The sequence below is a fragment of the Chrysochloris asiatica genome, unplaced genomic scaffold (genome assembly GCF_000296735.1).
Source record: "Chrysochloris asiatica unplaced genomic scaffold, ChrAsi1.0 scaffold00239, whole genome shotgun sequence".
NCBI lineage: Eukaryota > Metazoa > Chordata > Mammalia > Afrosoricida > Chrysochloridae > Chrysochloris > Chrysochloris asiatica.
In genome coordinates, this window is record NW_006408757.1 from 2,904,293 (window position 1) to 2,916,125 (window position 11,833).

General features: G+C 39.6%; 1 pseudogene; it reads right to left on the bottom strand.

Annotated features, from left to right (window-relative positions):
- The window catches only part of LOC102835147, a 19,251-nt pseudogene extending 10,825 nt beyond the window's left edge, over positions 1–8,426 (bottom strand).
- Positions 8,427–11,833: the final 3,407 nt, after the last annotated feature.

The following is an 11,833-nucleotide window of genomic DNA, read 5'->3' on the forward strand; positions in this document are numbered from 1 at the left end:
TATATGAATTGTTGAATGTGAAATTGTTGATGTGCCCTGTAAACTTTCACTCAATCCACAATAAAAACCTTAAATTAAAAAAAAAAAGAAGGCAATGGGAAGATATATACAAAATCCTAAAAGAAAAAAACCTGCCAAACAAGAATAGTCTTTCCAGCAAAACTGTCAATCAAATACAATGGTGCAATCAAAACATTCCTGGATAAACAGAAGCTAAGAGATTTTGTCAAAGCCAATCCAGCTCTTCAAAACTTCCTAAAGGGAATTCTTTGGAATGAAAACCAACAAGAACAGACAACAACCAAAGATTGACAAGTGTGGCAATACCACCTGAAACTCAGATGAAAGATAGCAGAGTCCAGAACAGAATAAAATTACAACAACGAATTCAAAGGAGCAGGGAGGTCAACTGAAGATCAACATAAGAACAATGTCAAAGAAAGGAAAAATGTAGAACATAGATCCAGGTGGTGAGGAGGCCAGGTAGGTTACAGCATACAATACATTGTCTTAAATGGAGGGAAAAGTTAATAGACTATAAAATAACCCCATAGAAAGTTCAAACTTCACAACTTACCATGGAAATGAATTTCCAAGCAGAACAAGCAAACATGAAAACTAAGAAGCAACTGATAAGAAATAGCACAAAAAAACACAAACTTAGCACAAGAAGGCATGCAGAACAAAGGAATGAACAGCACTACCAAAAAATTAACATAATGGCAGCAGTTAATTCATACCTATCGATAATTACATTGAATGTCAATGGATTGAATACACCAGTGAAGAGACAGAGAGTTGCAGAATGGATAAGAAAATAAGAACCTTCAATACGTTGCCTGCAAGAGACACACCTTACACACAAAGACATAAACAGACTAAAACTTAAAGGGTGGGGAAAAAAATACCAAGCTAACTGCAACAATAAACAACCAGGAGTGGTAATACTAATCTCTGATAAAGTAAACTTTAAGAAAAAAACCCAGCATAAGAGATAAAGAAGGACACTATCTCATGATCAAAGGATCAATTGAACAAGACAACATAACCATTATAAATATATACACTCCCAATGAAAGAGCACCAAGATACATGAAGCAACCCTTACTAGAATTGAAGAAAGGATTAGATGAATCTACAACTATAGTGGGAGATTTTAATACGCCACTTTCGAAAAGGAAGAGAACAACCAGAAAGAAACTCGACAAAGTTACAGAGGAACTAAACAACACAGTCAAGCAACTTGAACTCATAGATGTGTACAGAGCTTTCAACCCAACAACAGCATAATATGCATTCTTCTCCAGTGCACATGGAACATTCTCCAGAATTGATCATGAGTTAAGTCACAAAGCAAGCCTCCATAAATTTACAAACATCAAAATTCTACAAAGGATCTTTTCAGACCACAATGTTATAAAACTAGATATTAACAATAAGAAAAGCAAGAAAGTAAAGTTGAATACATGGAAACTGAGTAACACCCTGCTGAAAAGCACTGGGAAGTAGAGGAAATTAAATGTGAATTCACAAATTTCCAGGAAACAAATGAGAATGAAAACACAACCTACCAAAATCTTTGTTGTTGTTGTTATGTGCCGTGGAGTTGATTCCGACTCATAGCGACCCTGTACAGGGTTTCTGAGGCTGTAAATCTTTACGGGAGTAGAAAGCCTCATCTTTCTCCCGCGGAGCAGCTGGTAGTTTCGAACTGCTGACCTTGAGGTTCGCAGCCCGATTCGTAACCACTACGCTACCAGAGCTCTTTAGGACCCAGCAAAAGTGGTGCTGAGAGGACAATTTATTTTGATAAAGGTACAGATCCAAAAAGAGGAAAGAACTAGAATTAACACATTAACACAGCATCTCCAGGAATTAGAAACAGACCAAGAGAGGCAACATACAGTCACCAAAAGAAAAGAAATAAATGAGATGGAAAACAGAAAAACTATAGAAAGAACCAACAGGACAAAAAGCTGGTTCTTTGAAAGGATTAATAAAATTGACAAACCATTGGCAAAACTAAAAAAAGAGAAGACACAGATAACTCACATGAGAAACCACATGGGCGATGCCACACCAGAACCAAACAAAATCAAAAGGATAATAATAGAATACTATGAAAAGTTGTACTCCAACAAATTCGAAAACTTAGAGAGATGGGTAAATTTTTAGAGAAACACAACCTACCTAAACTTACACAGAGTGAAGTAGAAAACTTGATCAGACCCATAACAAAAGAAGAAATTGATCAGGTCATCAAAAAAACTCCTAACCAAAAGAAGTCCAGGCATAGATGGCTTCACGAGTGAGTTCAGGGAAGAGTTGTCACCAATTCTACTCAAATTATTCCAGAATATAGAAGAGGATGGAAAACTTTATAGCACTTTTTATGAAGCAAGCATAACCCTCATAACAAAACCAGGGAAGCACATCATCACTAAGAAACAAAATTATGGACCAATATCCCTCATGAACATAGATGCAACATTTCTCAATAAAATCCTAGCCAACAGAATCCAGAAGCACATCAAACAACAACAACAACAACAACAAAACCCATCATGATGAAGTGGGACTCACATCAGGGGTGTAAGGATGGTTCAATGTTAGAAAAACAATCAATGTAATCTACCACATAAATAAGAAAAAGGAAAAGAACCACATGATGATATTGATTGATGCAGAAAAGGAATTTGACAAAATCCCACATCAATTCCTGAGAAAATCACTCAACAAAGTAGTAAGTGAAGGGAAATTTCTCAATATAATCAAGAGCATATATACAAAACCAACAGCCTACAACACTCTCAATGGAGAGAAACTGAAAACCTTCCCCCTGAGAACATAAGCCAGACAAGCCCTTTGTCACCACTCCTATTCAATATTGTTTTGGAAGTCTCAACCAGAGATATACGGCAAGCCAGAGAAAATAAAGGCATCCAAATTGGCAAAGAGGAAATAAAACTCTCTCTATTTGCAGATGATATGATCCTATACATAGAAAACCCCAAAGACTCAGTACAAAAGCTACTAGACATCATTGGAAGATTCAGCAAAGTAGCAGGATATAAGATCAACATACAAAAATCAGTTGGATTCCTGTATAGTAACAACGACAGCACTGATAAGGACATTAGGCAAGCAATACAATTTTCAATAGCCACCCAAAGGATGAAATATTTAGGAATAAACATAACCAGAGAAAGAAAGGACCTATATACAAAGAAAACTACAAAACAGTACTACAAAATGAAAAGAGACTTAAAAAATGGAAGAATATACCATGCTCCTGTATAGAAAGACTCAACATTGTGAAAATGTCAATACTGCCCAAAGCAATATGTTGTTGTTGTTAAGTGCCGTGGAGTCAGTTCCAACTCATAGCGACCCTGCACAGGGTTTCCGAGGCTGTAAATCTTTACAGGAGCAGAACGTCTCATCTTTCTCCCGTGGAACCGTTGGTAATTTTGAACTGCTGACCTTGCGGTTCACAGCCCGATTCATAACCACTACGCTACCAGAGCTCCTTACACATATACAATACAATATACAATACAAAATACAATAATCACATATAATACAATCCCAATCCAGATTCCAACACTATTCTTCAAAGGAGGGAAAAGAGAATTACAAACTTTATATGGAAAGGAAAGAGACCCAGGATAAACAAAGCACTCATTAAGAAGAACCAGGTTGGAAGCCTGTCAGTCCCCGATTTCAAAATTTACTACATGGCTACAGTGGTCAAAACATCCTGGTACTGGTACAATGAAAGATATATTGATCAATGGAACAGAATCAAGAATCCAGAAATTAATCCATCCACATACAGCCAACTGATTTACGACAAAGTGCCTAGGTATATTGCAAGGGGAGGAGATCGTCTGCTTAACAGATGGTGCTGGCAGACCTGGTAGACAATATGCAAAAGATTGAAACAAAACCTTTACCTCACACCCTATACAAAAACGAACTCAGCATGTAAATCCCAAAATTATGAAGATTATCAATGGAAAAATAGGGACAAATGTGAGGGCTATCATTCAGGGCATACACAGAAAACCAAACATTTTGAAAATTACACAAATAAAAGTAGACAAAATAGATAACTGGGACATATTAAAAATTAAAAACGTATGTACTTCAAATATTTTACCAAAAGAATAAAAAGGGAACCCACAGAATGGGAAAAAATCTTTTGCAACGACACATCAGATAAGGGACTCCTTTCTAAAATATATAGGAAACTACAACACCTCTACAAGAAAAAGACAAACAGCCCAATTAAAAACTGAGTACAGCCTCACAGAGTAAACCCCCTTTCAAGACTAAGATTCAATGGGAATACACACTCTGATTGGTGACCACAATTGTCACCGATAAGGGGAAGTGAGGGAAAAACAGCACTGAAGTTGAAAGCTAAGCCTTAAAACGTTCCACAGGGTGAAGACCTGGTTGGCCAGCAGGGTGGCAAGATCTGGGGACTCTTGATCTTGGATCCAGATTCAGTGACATAGCCACAGAGGACTAGAGTGGAGAGTGAAGCATCTAACCTATAAGAAGAGAGGGCATATGGACAGGAACACCCACACTTTCAGATAATACCCACTTGACCTGGCTTCAATGACACGATGATCAGACTTCAAATAGAAGAAGAAAGAAGAGGAAATAAAGAGTAATCTGATACAATTTGATGAACTTGACCTACACCTATGGATACAGTATAGCTCAAAAGAGGGAACAAATCTTTACAGCAAGGATACACAGAGTAGTAGACAGGGATGGTCAACTTGGACATTGGCTACCCAAAGTGGGGGAGGGGGCTACAAAGGCAAGAAGTGACTGGCTTACAAGCTTTCAAGAGGGAACCTAGATCCAGAGGGTGTGGAGCAATGTACAATCTCCGCTGAGTAGTATCCACTCTGTCTAGATAGGACTGATGAAAGGAAATGCGGATAGGTCTCTTGTGATACAATAGTGAATAATTGTTACCAGGACTGATTGTGAGGGTTGTAAATGTAAAGGTAGATGTTTTGTAGCAAGGAGGGGAGTGATTAACTTCGCAGTCTAGAAGCAGAGGTCCCTGGGACCGTGAAGGGAGAAGAGCGGAGAGCGGGACCCTACCCAGAGAAGCAGTGATGCCTAAGATGGAGGCAGAGACGATGACGTGGAGAGATGGAACAGCTGGGGACTTTAGACCCAGAGAGGAAGAGGGGCTGTGTGCTGACGACCACGGGGGTGGGGGTGGGGTGGGGGTTGGGGTCGGTGGAGGGCAGGCTTGTAGGATATACCCTTTGTTTGGTTGATGATACATGGAGGGGATTGTAACCATGAAAATGAAACATAATTCACAATAAAACACTTAAAAAAAAAAAAAGTGGGTACAGGGCATGAACAGACACTTCACCAAATGGGAGATCCAGGCTGCCAAGAAACAGGAAGAAATGGTCATGATCACTAGCCACCAGAGAGATGCAAATCAAAATAATGAGATATCATCTCACACCAGCAATAACAGCAAAGATGAAAAAAGTAGAGGACAATAAATGCTGGCGAGGATGCACAGAGACTGGGACCCTTCTACATTGTTGGTGGGATTGCAAAATTCTCCAACCACTGTGCTTTCCAGAGTAGTTGGCTCATTTTCTATTTCCTCAGAAGGTTGGAAATAGAAGTACCTTATGATCCAGCAATTCCTCTACTTGGCATTTACCCACAAGAAATACGAGCCATAACATGAGTAGATATAAGCACACCAATGTTCATAGTAGCACTATTTACAATAGCAAAAAAATGGAGACAGCTTAAATGCCCATCTATTGCAGAATGCGTAAACAAACTGTGGTTCATTCACACAATGGAATACTATGCTACCTTGAAAAACAATAAGGAAGCTGCAAGCCACCACATAACATAGTTGAACTTTGAGAACATTATGCCGAGTGAAATTAGTCAGTCACAAAAGGAGAAATACTACATAGGACCATTATTGTAAAATACTAAGAAAAAGAACCCACCCGAAAGGGGGAAAAAACACACCTATATATATAATTGCTGATCACCGGGATGTATGGGATGAGATGAGGGGAGGGAGGGAGGGGAAGATAGAGCACAGTGTAGGGAATAGACAGGAAAACTTGGGGGTAGGGGATGGGGGAGTGGGCAATACACAAGAAGTGGGAGGGGAATGGAAGAACAAGGCAGATGGGAGAACAGTTAGGCAGGTTCTCGTGGGCTAAGTGGGACAGAGGTAAATGATGATGCATGCAAAACCTTGGAACAACAGGGCTTTGGGATACAGGGATTGAGGTGTGGTTTGAAAGGGTAAATGGAATATTAAGATGCTTGGCTGTCTTTTGAATCTTGGCTTCCCTTGCCTACCATTGTGAAACAGATACTTGAGGGGGGTAGAAAGGAATAGCCAGAAACATCACAATAGAAAGCTTGTAAATCTGTCTTCAGCCTATAACTAATTGGAATACCTTAAAGGGGGCTAGAAATTGCCCAGTGAAAGAGACTTCCTGTGGAGCTTTTGCATTGCATAAGACCAGTGTTGGAAACCAGAATCCCATCTAGAAATGTCTGAGGTGGGAAATTTCCACTGGAAAGGAAGAGTAGACCGGCCTGGAGAGGCTAGAAGAACAGAAGATACTTCGTGAAGAAAGACCTGCAGGAAAAATCAGAAACAATAATGGCAGTATGATTGATTACTACAAGAACAAGTAAGCTGTTCGATTGACTTTGCAGCCAAGTATCAGAGGTCCCTGGGACCATCAAGTGAGAATAACAGAGAGCAGGACCCTACCCAGAGAGGCAGTGATGCCAGTTATGGAGACAGAGACGATGACATGGACAGATGGAGAGGCTGGGGACACTGGACTCAGGGAGGGAGAGGGGCTGTGTGCTTATGGCCGGGGTGGCGGGCCTGTGGGGTGTACCCTTTAGTTATTTGATGATGCATGGAGGGTATTGTAATCATTGCAATGAAACGAAATACGATAGGATGAATGTAAAACTGATGTTCTGCATGTAAACCCACACAATTCTCAAAAAAAACCTTAAAACTGGAAAAAAAAAAAGCACATTTCCTCAACTGTAAAAAAAAAAGAAAAAGAACCTTCCAGTAAATTGCACAGGTTTGTAGTCCAATTTAGACTCTTGCTTCTTCGAATCAGCCACTTTCTCCTCTGAGTGCTTTCATGAAGTCTTCCTGTACTACAAAATCATGATCAGTTTGAATTGCAAACATACCTGCTTCAGTGCAAACATTTCTCAGGTCTCCTCCGTTAAAGCCATCTGAAAGCTTTACAAGTGCTTCATAATCTATTTCACCATGGTTTGTATTAGGACCTGCATGGATTTTCAATATGTCTAATCTTGCTTGCTCATTTGGTAAATCAATATGTATTTTCTATCTAATCTTCCTGGTCGAAGCAAAGCAGGATCCAGTGCATCTTGTCTGTTTGTAGCCACGATCATTTTAACTCTATGCAGAGTATCAAACCCATCCATTTGATTCAGTAACTCCATTAAGGTTCTCTGAATCTATCAGCTGAAGTACCTTCAGAAAAATGACAACCACCAGTAGCATCTATTTCATCCGTAAAAATGATGCATTGTTGATGATCCCTGGCATAATTAAACATTTCTCTGATCAAATGAGCACTTTCACCAATGTACTTATCTACAATAGAACTAGACACAACCTTTAAGAAATTGCAGGCCAGCTGGCTAGCAACAGCTTCTGCGGAGAGTGTTTTCCCTGTACCTGGTGGTCCATATAACAAACAGCCTTTTGGAGGTATTATTCCTACACACTGGAATAATTCTGGGTTTGTACCTAGAAGTACCTCTCAATTCCCAGATCTTATTTTTTATTTTGGAGTCCTGGTGTGGCGCTGTGAGTTAATGTGCCAGACTGCTAAGCCGTTTGAACTTCAAGCTCGGTGGTTCAAACTCACCAGTAGCTCCTAGGAAACCCTGTGCAGGATTGCTATGGGTCAGAACCGACTCGACGGCACTTAACAACAACTTTTCTTATTTCAGAATAAGAAACATTCCCAGGGCCCTCATGAGACATGTTGTAAACCGATGTATCCACTTCTCTAGGCAAGTATTTTATGATAGTAAGCTTCAGCTTCCTTTGTCAAGCTGTCGATGACAACCCACAACCAATCTTGGTTCATTTGAAGCTTTAAAATAATGAATTTTTCTTCAGTTAATTGCTTAAGCACTTAACCCTCAATCTGTCCAACACTTTGTAGGGCCTTCAGATCATTTTCAAACTTTTCATACTGCTTGGTAAGTTCTTTTAATTGCTCCCTTAAGTCCTTGAGACGGCCTTTGATCTCCTTGTGCCCCAGCAGCTTCTTGTGGTAGTCCTGAAGTGCCTTATCTCTAGGGTCCACCATGATGAGAAGCTGTCTTCAACTGATTTTTATATGTTGATCTTGTACCTTGCCAATTTGCTGGATCTTCCAATGAGTTCCAATAATTTTCTTGCTTAATCTTTGGGATTTTAATGTATAGTATCATATTAGCTTTAAATATAGAGTTTTATTTTTTCTTTGCTAATCTTTTTTGCCTTATAGCTTTGTCTAAGCCTTCCAACACAATATTGAATGGGAGTGGTGATAAAGGCCATCCTTGTCTGGTTCCTGTTCTCAGAGGGATTGCTTTTCAGTTTCTCTCCATTGAGAATAATGTTGGCAGTTGGTTTTGTATAAACGCTCTTAATTATGTTGAGGAATTTCCCTTCAATTCCTACTTCGTCGAGTGTGGTTTTTTTTTTTTTTTTTTATCAAGAATGGATGTCAAATGCCTTTTCTGCATGAATCAATATGATCATGTGGTTCTTTTCCTTTTTTATTTATATGGTGGATTATGCTGATTATTTATCTAATATTGCATCCCTGGTGTGAATCCACTTGGCTATGAAATTTTTTTCTTTTGATATGCTGTTGTAGTCTATTGACTAAGATTTTATTGAGAATTTTTTGCATCTATGTTCATGAGAGATATTGGTCTATAATTATGTTTTCTGTAATGTCCTTGCTGGATTTTGTTATATTGATCTACTTGACTTCGCCATTTGGTATTCTGCAACTATACATTTACCTTCTTTTTGCTCTGTAGTTGTTTTCATTATAGATTGATATCTCTGATTACCAATCTTCAGTCTTGTAGATTTCTTTTACTGTGAATACTTCTACATCTGGATTGATCCGGGGTGGTGCTGTCATGTCTTCTGTTGTTGGTTTTCAGTCCAAAAGACTCCCTTTAGCACTCTTTATAAAGTCAACTTGGTTTTTACAAATTCCTTTAATATCATTTTCTCTAGAAACGTTCTAATTTTGCTGTCATATTTGAGGGGTATTTTTGCTAGGTATATGATTCGTGCTTGGCAGTTTTCTTTTTCATAGTTTTTAACATGTTTCCCTATTGCCTTCTTGCCTGCATTGTTTCTGTTGAGAAATCAAAACTTAATCTTATTGATTTTCCTTTGTAGGTGTCATTTTTGTCGTTTCCAAGCTGCTTTCTGGATTCTTTCTATATCTTTGATTTTGAAGAGTTTGTTTATCATATGTAATGGCAATTTTCTTTTGATGTCTATCCTGTTTGGGGTTCTCGCAGTTTCTTGAATACTTCTCATCTTTCATGATTCAGGGAAATTTTCTACCAACTGCTTTGTGACTATCTTTCTGTGGTTTTCTTTGTCTCTTCCTTTTCTGAAATTCGAAATAATCCTTTTCATGTTGTCCCACATGAAGCTCAGGTTTTCTTTAGATTTTTTTCATTCTTTCCTCTGATTATTCTATCTTTCTAGTACTGAGAAATGTATCTTTAGTTCACTGATTCTGTCTTCCATCAATTCAGTTCTACTCCTTTGCACTTTCAGTTTATTGTCCATTCCTGATATTTTAGTATTCATCTTCTGGATTTCTGTTTGAAGATTTTGCATTGTCTCCAATACTATATATATATATTTTAAATTGTGAATTATGTGATAGTCTACATGGAAGAACACCAGCCCCACATTCATCCTATCCTACTTTGCTTCACTGCAATGAATACAATTCCCTGCATGCATCATCAAACAACAAAATGGTACACCCCACAAGCCTGCCCCCTGTCCATCAACACACAGACCCTCTCCTTCCCAGAGTCCAGAGTTCCCAGCCACTCCACCATTCCATGTCATTATCTCTACCTCCATCTCTGGCATTGCTGCTTCTCTGGACAGGGTCCCGCACTCCACTCCTCTCCCTTGAAAGTCCCAGGGACCTCTGCTCCTGGACTGAAAAATCTACCATTCCCATCTTTTTGTTAAAAAAATGTCTATCATTGCATTTCCAACACAAGCAGCCAGACCTGTAGCAATCATTCACTATTGAACTACAAGTGTCTTATACCCATCTCCTTTCATCAGCCCTGTCCAGACTGGTTGGAAACCACTCAGTGGAGAGTCTACCTTACCCCAAACCCTCTGGAACTAGTCCCCTATTGAAAGTTTGAAAGCCAGTCACTTCTTGCCTTTGTAGCCCCCCCATTTTGGGTAGCCAATGTATAAGTTGCCCATCCTTGTCAACCCTGTGTACCGAGGGGCTGGGAATGATCCTTGCTGTAATGATTTGTTCCCTTCTTTGAGTTACTACATCCACAAGTATAGGTCAAATTGATCAAGTTGTAGCAGATTACCCTTTTTTTCCCCTTTCTTTATTCCTCTAGCCATTGAAGCCAGGTCAAATGGGTACTATCTGCAAATATGGGTGTTCTTGTGCATCTCCCATCACTTCACATCAGTCAGACGCTTCACCTTCTGCTCTAGTCCTCTGTGGCCATGTCCTTATCCATGTACCCAGGAGTACCCAGGTCTAGCCATGTTGCTGGCCAACTAGGGCTCAGCCCAGGTTGACAGGAGTCTATTGAATGTGGTCGGATTAGCTCACAATTTCATTGCTGTTTTTCTCCCACTTTTCCTTATCAGTGACCAACGTGGTCAGTAGCAAGACCACATGCCTGCTCATGTATCCCCCTTGAGTTTTAGTCTTGGAAGGGGGCTTGCCCTGAGGAGACCTGACCACTTTCATTGATGGCTCCCAGGAGAATGACTTGCTTGTTCTTGTAGTAGTCAATTGGCTGCCATTACTCTTTTTGATTGTTCTTGCTGGTCTTTCTTTCAGGAAGTATCTTCTAGCCAATCCAGGTTTGTCTGCTTGTCCTTTCAGTGGAAATTTCCTACCTCAGAAGGTTCTGGATGAGGATCAGGATTCCACCAATGGCCTTATGCAATACAAAGGCTCCACAGGAAGACCCCTTCACTGACTGGGCAAGTTCTAGCACCATTTTAGATATTCCAATCAGTTATAGGCTAAAGACAGACTTACAAGCTTTCTATGTGATGTTTCTGACTATTCCTTTCTCTGCCCTTCAAGTGTCTATTTTACAATAGTAGGCAAAGGAAATCAAGATCAAGAGTTGGCCTAGCATCTTAACACTGTCTCCCCTCTTTTACTCATTCAAACCATGCCGCAATCCCTGTATCCCAGAGCCCTGTTGTTCCAAGGTTGTGCATGCATCATTATTTACCTCTGTCCCATTTAGCCAATGTAAACCTGCCTAACTGTTCTCACATCTGCTTTGTTCTTCCATTCTTCTCCCCCTTCTAGTGTATTGCACCCCCAAGCACCCAAACTAACCTGTATCTATTTCCTAACCTGTGCTCCCCTTTCCCTGCCTCCTCTAACCCCACCCTCTACACCCCAGTACCCAGCAAAGAATTATTTTTTCCCTTTTAATGTGGGAAAAACTTTTTTTTTTTTTTTTT